We start from the raw sequence: 11,070 nt of genomic DNA, 5'->3' as shown, positions 1-11,070 counted from the left end.
AGCTTTTCATAAATGGCTTTTATGATGTTTAAGTATGTTCCTTCTATCCCGACTTTCTCAAGGTTTTTATTAAGAAAGGGTGCTGGATTTTGTCAAAGGCCTTTTCTGCATCGATTGACAGGATCATATGGTTCTTATCTTTTCTTTTATTAATGTGATGTATCACGTTGATTGATTTGCAAGTGTTGAACCAGCCCTGCATCCCAGGAATGAATCCCACTTGATCCTGGTGAATAATTCTTTTTATATGCTGTTGAATTCGATTTGCTAGAATCTTATTGAGAATTTTTGCATCCATATTCATCAGGGATATTGGCCTATAGTTCTCTTTTTTTACGGGTCTCTGTCTGGTTTAGGAATCAAAGTAATATTGGCTTCATAGAATGAGTCTGGAAGTTTTCCTTCCCTTTCTATTTCTTGGAATAGCTTGAGAAGGATAGGTATTATCTCTGCTTTAAACGTCTGGTAGAACTCCCCTGGGAAGCCATCTGGTCCTGGACTCTTATTTGTTGGGCGATTTTTGATAACCGATTCAATTTCTTCGCTGGTGATGGGTCTGTTCAAGCTTTCTATTTCCTCCTGATTGAGTTTTGGAAGAATGTGGGTGTTCAGGAATTTGTCCATTTCTTCCAGGTTGTCCAATTTGTTGGCATATAATTTTTCATAGTATTCCCTGATAATTGTTTGTATCTCTGAGGGATTGGTTGTAATCATTCCATTTTCATTCATGATTTTATCTATTTGGGTCATCTCCCTTTTCTTTTTGAGAAGCCTGGCTAGAGGTTTGTCAATTTTGTTTATTTTTTCAAAAAACCAACTCTTGGTTTCGTTGATCTGCTCTACAGTTTTTTTAGATTCTATATTGTTTATTTCTGCTCTGATCTTTATTATTTCTCTTCTTCTGCTGGGTTTAGGCTGCCTTTGCTGTTCTGCTTCTATTTCCTTTAGGTGTGCTGTTAGATTTTGTATTTGGGATTTTTCTTGTTTCTTGAGATGGGCCTGGATTACAATGTATTTTCCTCTCAGGACTGCCTTCGCTGCGTCCCAAAGCGTTTGGATTGTTGTATTTTCATTTTCCTTTGTTTCCATATATTTTTTAATTTCTTCTCTAATTGCCCGGTTGACCCACTCATTCTTTAGTAGGGTGTTCTTTAACCTCCATGCTTTTGGAGGTTTTCCAGACTTTTTCCTGTGGTGATTTCAAGCTTCATGGCATCGTGGTCTGAAAGTATGCATGGTATAATTTCAATTCTTGTATACTTATGAAGGGCTGTTTTGTGACCCAGTATATGATCTATCTTGGAGAATGTTCCATGTGCACTCGAGAAGAAAGTCTATTCTGTTGCTTTGGGATGCAGAGTTCTAAATATATCTGTCAAGTCCATCTGATCCAATGTATCATTCAGGGCCCTTGTTTCTTTATTGACCATGTGTCTAGATGATCTATCCATTTCTGTAAGTGGAGTGTTAAAGTCCCCTGCAATTACCACATTCTTATCAATAAGGTTGCTTATGTTTATGAGTAATTGTTTTATATATTTGGGAGCTCCAGTGTTCGGCGCATAGACGTTTATAATTGTTAGCTCTTCCTGATGGATAGACCCTATAATTATTATATAATGCCCTTCTTCATCTCTTGTTACTGCCTTTAATTTAAAGTCTAGTTTGTCTGATATAAGTATGGCTACTCCAGCTTTCTTTTGGCTTCCAGTAGCATGATAAATAGTTCTCCATCCCCTCACTCTCAATCTAAAGGTGTCCTCAGGTCTAAAATGAGTCTCTTGTAGACAGCAAATAGATGGGTCTTGTTTTTTTATCCATTCTGATACCCTATGTCTTTTGGTTGGTGCATTTAATCCATTTACATTCAGTGTTATTATAGAAAGAAATGGGTTTAGAGTCATTGTGATGTCTGTATGTTTTATGCTTGTAGCGATGTCTCTGGTACTTTGTCTCACAGGATCCCTCTTAGGATCCCTTGTAGGGTTGGTTCAGTGGTGACAAATTCCTTCAGTTTTTGTTTGTTTGGGAAGACCTTTATCTCTCCTTCTATTCTAAATGACAGACTTGCTGGATAAAGGATTCTCGGCTGCATATTTTTTCTGTTCAACACACTGAAGATCTCGTGCCAATTCTTTCTGGCCTGCCAAGTTTCAAAAGAGAGATCAGTCACGAGCCTTATAGGTCTCCCTTTATATGTTAGGGCACGTTTATCCCTTGCTGCTTTCAGAATTTTCCCTTTATCCTTGTATTTTGCCAGTTTCATTATGATATGTCGTGCAGAAGATCGATTCAAGTTATGTCTCAAGGGAGTTCTCTGTGCCTCTTGGATTTCAACGCCTTTTTCGTTCCCCAGTTCAGGGAAGTTCTCAGCTATGATTTCTTCAAGTACACCTTCAGCACCTTTCCCTCTCTCTTCCTCCTCTGGGATACCAATTATGCGTATATTATTTCTTTTTAGTGTGTCACTTAGTTCTCTAATTTTCCCCTCATACTCCTGGATTTTTTTTTTTATCTCTCTCTTTCTCAGCTTCCTCTTTTTCCAAAATTTTATCCTCTAGTTCACCTATTCTCTCCTCTGCCTCTTCAATCCGAGCCGTGGTCATTTCCATTTTATTTTGCATGTCGTTTACAGCGTTTTTCAGCTCCTCCTGACTGTTCCTTACTCCCTTGATCTCTGTAGCAAGATATTCTCTGCTGTCCTCTACTGTTTTCAAGCCCAGCGATTAATTTTATGACTATTATTCTAAATTCACTTTCCATTATGTTATTTAAATCCTTTTTGATCAGTTCATAGCTATTGTATTTCCTGGAGATTCTTTTGAAGGGAATTCTTCCATTTGGTCATTTTGGATAGTCCCTGGAATGGTGCGGACCTGCAGGGCACTTCCCCTGTGCTGTGGTGTATAACTGGAGTTGGTGGGTGGGGCCGCAGTCAGACCTGATGTCTGCTCCCAGCCCACTGCTGGGGCCATAGCCAGACTGGCGTGTGCCTTCTCTTCCCTTCTCCTAGGGGCGGGATTCACTGTGGGGTGGCGTGGCCCGTCTGAGCTACTTGCACACTGCCAGGCTTGTGGTGCTGGGGATCTGGCGTATTAGCTGGGGTGGGTAGGCAAGGTGCACGGGGGCAGGAGGGGCAGGCTTAGCTTGCTTCTCCTTAGGTGATCCACTTCAGGAGGGGCCCTGTGGCAGCGGGAGGGAGTCAGGCCCGCCAGAGGGATGGATCCGCAGAAGCACCGTGTTGGGTGTTTGTGCAAGCAAGTTCCCTGGCAGGAACCGGTTCCCTTTGGGATTTTTGCTGGGAGATGGGTGAGGGAGATGGCGCTGGCAAGTGCCTCTGCTCCCCACCAAACTGAGCTCTGTCGTCCTGGGGCTCAGCAACTCTCCCTCCCTTTGTCTTACAGCCTTCCTGCTTTCAGAGCAGAGCTGTTAACTTATGACCTCCCAGATGCTAAGTTCTGCTTCATGTTGGAACACACTCTGTCTGGCCCCTCCGCTTTTGCAAGCCAGACTCGGGGGCTCTGCTTGGCTGGCGGGCTGCCCCTCCGCCCCAGCTCCCTCCCGCCAGTCCATGCAGCGCGCACCGCCTCTCCGCCCTTCCTACCCTTTCCGTGGGCCTCTCATCTGCGCTTGGCTTGGAGACTCCATTCTGCTAGTCGTCCTGCGGCTTTCTGGGTTATTTAGGCAGGTGTAGGTGGAATCTAAGTGATCAGCAGGACGCGCGGTGAGCCCAGCGTCCTCCTACGCTGCCATCTTCTGCCGGTCAAGCAGATTCTTTACTAGGCAGAAGGGGTTGTTGCATCCACAGGACTCCTGAAACAGAATGCTACAGGCACCAGTGACAGTCACAACAAAGCTTATTACAATGAGAGGCAAGGCCGACCGATTGGGACCAACACTCTTGATAAGAGTGCGGCCCCGAACAGCCGGGGTGAGTTTTTATAACCGATCACATTGTTTTTTTTTTAAAATTTTTTTTTTTTTTCAACCTTTATTTATTTTTGGGACAGAGAGAGACAGAGCATGAACGGGGGAGGGGCAGAGAGAGAGGGAGACACAGAATCAGAAACAGGCTCCAGGCTCTGAGCCATCAGCCCAGAGCCCGACGCGGGGCTCGAACTCACGGACCGCGAGATCGTGACCTGGCTGAAGTCGGACGCTTAACCGACTGCGCCACCCAGGCGCCCCCACATTGTTTTATCATCACCTGGGAACAGAACAAAGAAACAGTTTCCAGATGAGTTAGAAACAGTTGCCTAATGAGGTGTTTACTTTAGACTTTCTGCCTCTAAGTTGCAGCCAGTGGATCTCCTTGACCCTGCCTCTGATGCTCTTTTCTTTGAACTTTTGTTTCCTTAATTGGTGAAGCCTAATTTACAAGAGTATGAGGTGTAGTTTACCAGAGCAAAGCAAGGCTGTTATCTCTTAACCTTCAGTGTCAACACAAAGCTGTTATTTTTCAAGCTAAGCATTAGCCCTACACTAGAATTTAACCCTTACAGGGTGTGTGCATCTACATGTCTGAATGTTTATGAATGTACACATTCACACACCCCCTGTCATCCAAAGAATAAGATTATATCTTCTTAGCATGCCATGCCAAGTCAATTACCTGGCCTCATCTTACCTTCCCAGACCTCCTTTCAGCCACACTGAACTCCTCTCTATTCCCTGGACAGCAAGCCCCTCTGTGACTTCCCAGGTACATCTCTCACCTTCGTTACCTGACATGAGGCTCCTTCATGGCCAGCATTATGACCCTTCTCAGGTAAGCTCTCACCTGCTCTTGTGAGCAGGGCTGATTATTTAACCTTTGTGTAGCCAAAGCTCTTTGATTATATTTCTGTAATGATAATTAATATTATTACTTTTCTGTTCAATTTAAGTTTTCCCCACTTGATTTTTAAGCCTGTGTATATATTAAAATTTTTTTTTTGCTACAAGTAACAGAAAAATTTAGCTTAAAGCATAAAGATATTTCTAGTTTACTTAAGAAGTCCAGAGATAGCTGAGACCAAAGTATTTCAGCCACTCTGTGATACTGTTGAGGACTAGCTTATTTTTGTCCTTCTACTCTGCCATGCTTAGAGAGTTGGGCTATCTACCAAGTGTACATCATTTAACATTAAAAGATAGCAGTTCCACAGATGTAGGCTTCATGTGTCTCCACAACAGTCCCAAGCAGTAAGGGAGTGAAGGAGAAAAAGAACTTTACCCATCTGTGCCTCTTTACTCTATCAGGTAGGAAAATATTTTTGAATAGTCCCCGGAATGCTTCCTTTTATGTCTTATTGGCCAATACTGGATCACAAGTTCCCTCCTAGATCAATCCTTCAGCAAAGGGATTGAATCACTGCATTTTCTTTGAGCCAATTGTGAGCAGCTGATGTATTATTCTCTGGGCATAATTGGGGTTCCCTTACGAAAATGATGAGAATGGAGTAGATGTATTTTGTATTTTTTGACATGGAGTAGATGTATAATGTATCCTAAAACAAGGGAAGGGCAGTTCCAGATATGAGGAAAGGAAAAAAGGAAGCAAGCAGGGAGGTGGGAGGAATTAAGCTAGCAGGCAATGGTAGTAAGGGGTAAGGAAGAAAACAAGACAGAAAAATTTAAACAAAATAAACAGCAACAACAAAAAGCAAAGTTCTATCTTGTATATATTTTTAAGTTGAATTTGTTTACAACTAAACATATCATGATGATTTACTATGGCCTAATAATTTTCACACTTTTGAAGCAAACAAATTTTTATGTAAAAAAAAAATCCTGTTTTTTAAAATTTTTTGTTCTGTGGGTTAGTATAAAACAAATATAATCCATTTTCCATCCAAAAGTGACTTGTACCACACAGTTTTCAGCTTATTTCTGGTTTGTTCTTGGGAAAACTGTTTCTAATCTATTTTGAGCAAACATATGTACTATCTTTGGAGATTGACAGAACAGAACAATTAAATAATAAACTTCTGCAAGCTTATTTTTTTTCAAGGTGTAACTTCTCCAAACCATCAATGTGTGGTGTCCTTGTTAAAGTATTTCTTAGACTTTTAGGCAATGTTGGTGAAATCTCAGTGGCCACATTCTGGAAAGCCCAGATTGATGATCCTTCCTTTTGTGATGCCTGTGTTGGAAGAAGAGCAAGACAGAATATACACACCAGAAATTATGCCCAAGAAACCAAGGGACTAAGGTGCAAGATTGCACCCCTCCCCACCATATCTAAATGTAGAGAGGGGCTCAGCCAGGGAGTGGGTGGTGATGTGTGGACCTATTTTCACTTCCCTGCTGCCGGGTGGATCCAAGCCAGTTTCAATGGTTTCAACAATGAAACTCACCTGGGTGTGTGTGGTTTGCCTTTGTTCTTCATGTTTAGATGTTCCCCAAGGTCAAACTGAAACTCTCAAACTGGTGTATTATATAATAGGCTGACCCTTAATAATGTAATGTAAGGTAATTTATCTGTAGCATAATGTAATGTGTGCTTCAAATTTAGGTCAACTGAAATCGGTGAACTTTTTACAGCTAAACAGGACCTACCTCCTTGATCAGTGACTCCCTGGAGTCATGAAATGACAAATTGGTCCTTGTGTTCAGTGTTTACTCAGGATGAAGATGCTTGAACTCCAAAGCAAACTCTATTCACTTCAGATTATACCTATCTCCAATATACAGGGGCAATATAAATCCTTCACATTTATACTAAAATGAAATCATTATAAATAAATATACATATATAAATATATAACATACCTATACACACATATGTGTCCACACATATGTTTATATATGTGTGAGTTTATGTATATGGTTTTGAATATCACTATTTTATTTAATGATCTGACTTGTAGAGCTTTCCACATGAGCATATTTAGATCTATCTCATTCGTTTTAATAGCTGTAAAATATTCCATAGTATGTACATACCTTAAATTATCTAGTCTATAAACATTTTCCCCCTCCTCCCCAATTTGTTTTGGCCCTACAAAGTACTGCAATAAACATCCTTATACATAAACATCTATAGATAGATGATGATGATAGATAACGATAGATAGAGATGTACTTAAAAACACATAGGGTAAATTGGTAAATTGCCTGGAAAAGGGCATATACATTTTATTTATTCTTAATTTTTTAATGTTTATTTATTTTTTGAGAGAAAGAGGGAGACAGAGTGTGAGCAGGGAGGTACAGAGAGAGAGGGAGACACAGAATCTGAAGCAGGCTCCAGGCTCTGACCTATCATCACAGAGCCAGCCATGGGGCTGGAACTCATGGACTACAAGATCATGACCTGAGCTGAAGTCAAACACTTAACCAACTGAGCCACCCAAGTGCTCCAGGACATATACATCTTAAATTTTGATAAATTTAAATTGCCCACCAAAATGGTTGTATAAATTTACCCTCCCATCAGTCTCATAAGAGACTGCTGGGTAAACTTCACCAATACCAAATTTTATCAAGCTTTATTTGGTAACAATGGTATAAAGACAGCCATTTATACTGTATTGTTATTTTGGTTTGCATTTCTTTAATTATGAGTATAACTGAAAAAATCTGTTCCATGTATGGTGGCTATTTGCATTTTTATTGCCTTGAACTAGCTATTAATATCCTATTTTCAATAGAATTATTCACTTTTTTCTTACTGATTTGACAGAATTCATCCTACAGTAAGAAAAAAAAATCCCACTGTCTATCATATGTTCCAAAATTGTATCGTTTGGCTTTGTGTATTTTTTATGTAAAAATTTAATTTCTTTTGAAAAATTAATCAATATTTTCCTTCATTATTTCCTCACCTTCTGCTTCATCAAGATTATTTTTGAAATCAACTATCTTTTCTTAGAACTTGCAGTTATGACCAATTGTAATATATAACAGAGCTTTTAAAAGCTGGTGGTTGTTAATTCATAAACTTAGTGATTCCTGGATGATGTTCCTATGCAACATTGTCAGTTGCAGGTCAACTTTTATTCTAAGTGCCCTTTTTCCAAGGGTGACAATGGCATTTAGAATAAAAATTTTAATTATTATTAAAAATGCCACTCGTTGGTTGTCCTTTTCATCATGTGAAAGGACAACTATTTGAAAAAGCTGAAAGCCAGTTAAATAATGATATAAACAGCCAAGGTAACAACTGTCATTTACCAATTTTTTGTTGTGAAAGATCTCTGGGCTGTTCTAATTAAATCTAAAATTTACCTTATTCAACTACAGTGTCATTTCTTTTTTGTTTAATTATGGTAATATTGCTTTTGCTGAAATTCTTTGAAGGAATGTTATAAAAGCTGCAGACAATTGCTGAAAAAGGTTTTGAATATATTTGATGGGTTGATAGATGAATGGATAAATAAGATATATATCACATCTATATATATGTGACATATATTATATAAATATATATATAATGAAATATTATTCAGCCATAAAAAGAATGAATTCTTGCCATTTACAACAATATGGATGGAATGAGAGTGCAACACTAAACAACATAAATCAGTCAGAGAAAGAAAAATACCATATGATTTCACTCATATGTGGAATTTAAAAAACAATACAAATGAGCAAAGAGAGAGAGAGAGAGAGAGAGAGAAACCAAGAAAACAGACTTAACTATAGAGAACCAACTGATGGTCACCAAAGGGGAGGTGGATAGGAGGATGGGTTAAAAAGGTAATGGGGGGGCGCCTGGGTGGCGCAGTCGGTTAAGCGTCCGACTTCAGCCAGGTCACGATCTCGCGGTCCGTGAGTTCGAGCCCCGCGTCGGGCTCTGGGCTGATGGCTCAGAGCCTGGAGCCTGTTTCCGATTCTGTGTCTCCCTCTCTCTCTGCCCCTCCCCCGTTCATGCTCTGTCTCTCTCTGTCCCAAAAAAAAAAAAAAAAAAAAAAAAAAAAAAAAAAAAACGTTTAAAAAGGTAATGGGGATTAAAGACTACACCTGTCATGATGAGCACTGAGTAATGTATAGAAGTGTTGAATCACCATATTTTACACCTGAAACTAATATTACACTGGGTTAACTATACTGGAATTAAAATTAAAAACTTAAAAATAGTAAATAAACCTCAGGGAGTTGGGCCGAGTACAAAATTGAAACAATGACCTAGCTATGTAACAAATGAATAACATAATGATAATAAAGATGAGAAAGAAACCAAAATAAAAATGATTAGTAATAATGATAAAATATATTTAAAATATAAAATAAATTCTTAACTTTTAAGGAAAAGATATTGATGTAGAGAATGTAGCTATTACATAATGAAAAAAATGTTAGCCATAATTTATTTGTTTCAAAATGAGAGAATTAAAAATATATGACCTGGTTTTTTTTTTGTAAGTCATAGATATTTTATTTTATTTATTTTATTTTTTTCAATATATGAAATTTATTGTCAAATTGGTTTCCATACAACACCCCAGTGCTCATCCCAAAAGGTGTCCTCCTCAATACCCATCACCCATGCTCCCTGCCCTCCCTCCCCCCATCAACCCTCAGTTTGTTCTCAGTTTTTAAGAGTCTCTTATGCTTTGGCTCTCTCCCACTCTAACCCCTTGTTTTTTTTCCCTTCCCCTCCCCCATGGGTTTCTGTTAAGTTTCTCAGGATCCACATAAGAGTGAAACATATGGTATCTGTCTTTCTCTGTATAGCTTATTTCACTTAGCATAACACTCTCCAGTTCCATCCACGTTGCTACAAAGGGCCATATTTCATTCTTTCTCATTGCCACGTAGTACTCCATTGTGTATATAAACCACAATTTCTTCATCCATTCATCAGTTGATGGACATTTAGGCTCTTTCCATAATTTGATATTGTTGAAAGTGCTGCTATTGGGGTAAAAGTGCATCAGTACTCCCGTATCCCTTGGATAAATTCCTAGCAATGCTATTGCTGGGTCATAGGGTAGATCTATTTTTAATTTTTTGAGGAATCTCCACACTGTTTTTCAGAGCAGCTGCACCAGTTTCATTCCCACCAACAGTGCAAGAGTGTTCCCATTTCTCCGCATCCTCGCCAACATCTACAGTCCCCTGATTTGTTCATTTTAGCCACTCTGACTGGCATGAGGTGGTATCTGAGTGTGGTTTTGATTTGTATTTCCCTGATGAGGAGCGACGTTGAGCATCTTTTCATGTGCCTGTGGGCCATCTGGATGTCTTCTTTAGAGAAGTGACTATTCATGTTTCCTGCCCATTTCTTCACTGGATTATTTGTTTTTTGGGTGTGGAGTTTGGTGAGCTCTTTATAGATTTTGGATACTAGCCCTTTGTCCGATTGTCATTTGCAAATATCTTTTACCATTCCGTTGGTTGCCTTTTAGTTTTGTTGGTTGTTTCCTTTGCAGTGCAGAAGATTTCATCTTCATGAGGTCCCAACAGTTCATTTTTGTTTTTAATTCCCTTGCCTTTGGGGATGTGTCAAGTAAGAAATTGCTGCAGCTGAGGTCAGAGAGGTTTTTTCCTGCTTTCTCCTCTAGGGTTTCGATGGTTTCCTGTCTCACATTCAAGTCCTTTATCCACTTTGAGTTTATTTTTGTGAATGGTGTAAGCAAGTGGTCTAGTTTCATTCTTATACATGTTGCTGTCCAGTTCTCCCAGCACCATTTGTTAAAGAGGTTGTCTTTTTTCCATTGGATATTCTTTCCTGCTTTGTCAAAGATTAGTTGGCCATACTTTTGTGGGTCTAACTCTGGGGTTTCTATTCTATTCTATTGGTCTATTTGTCTGTTTTTGTGCCAATACCATGCTGTCTTGATGATTACAGATTTGTATAGAGACTAACGTCTGGGATTGTGATACCTCCCACTTTGGTCTTCTTCTTCAATATTACTTTGGCTATTTGGGGCCTTTTGTGTTTCCATACAAATTTTAGGATTGCTTGTTCTAGCTTCGAGAAGAATGCAGGTGCAATATTGATTGGGATTGCATTGAATGTGTAGATAGCTTTGGGTAGTATTGACACTTTAACAATATTTATTCTTCCAATCCATGAGCATGGAATGTTTTTCCATTTCTTTAAGTCTTCTTCAATTTCCTTCATAAGCTTTCTATAGTTTT

This window comes from Puma concolor, chromosome B2, assembly GCF_028749965.1.
Source record: "Puma concolor isolate L17-30 chromosome B2, mPumCon1.1.hap2, whole genome shotgun sequence".
In the NCBI taxonomy this organism is placed as follows: Eukaryota; Metazoa; Chordata; class Mammalia; order Carnivora; family Felidae; genus Puma; species Puma concolor.
Note: the sequence above shows the minus strand (reverse complement) of the source record.